The sequence below is a fragment of the Mus pahari genome, chromosome 5, assembly GCF_900095145.1.
Source record: "Mus pahari chromosome 5, PAHARI_EIJ_v1.1, whole genome shotgun sequence".
Taxonomy (NCBI): Eukaryota; Metazoa; Chordata; class Mammalia; order Rodentia; family Muridae; genus Mus; species Mus pahari.
The window spans coordinates 92,323,788-92,324,013 of NC_034594.1; positions in this window are offsets into that span (position 1 = coordinate 92,323,788).

Consider the following 226-nt stretch of genomic DNA (forward strand, 5'->3'; position numbering starts at 1 on the left):
GCATCCCAAGAATAGCATCCCTTGAAGACCAGAGGTGGCAACAGAATATGCTATTGGTATTTGTACATTAGTGTCTATGATAACTTCATTTTTAAATTAATTCTGAGAGAACTCCATACATCATATATTGGTCATATTCCCACAACTCTAACACCTCCCTGATCTACCTCCTTTGCCACACAGACAACTTCTTCCTCCTCCTCTTCTTCTCCTTCTTTTTCTTCTT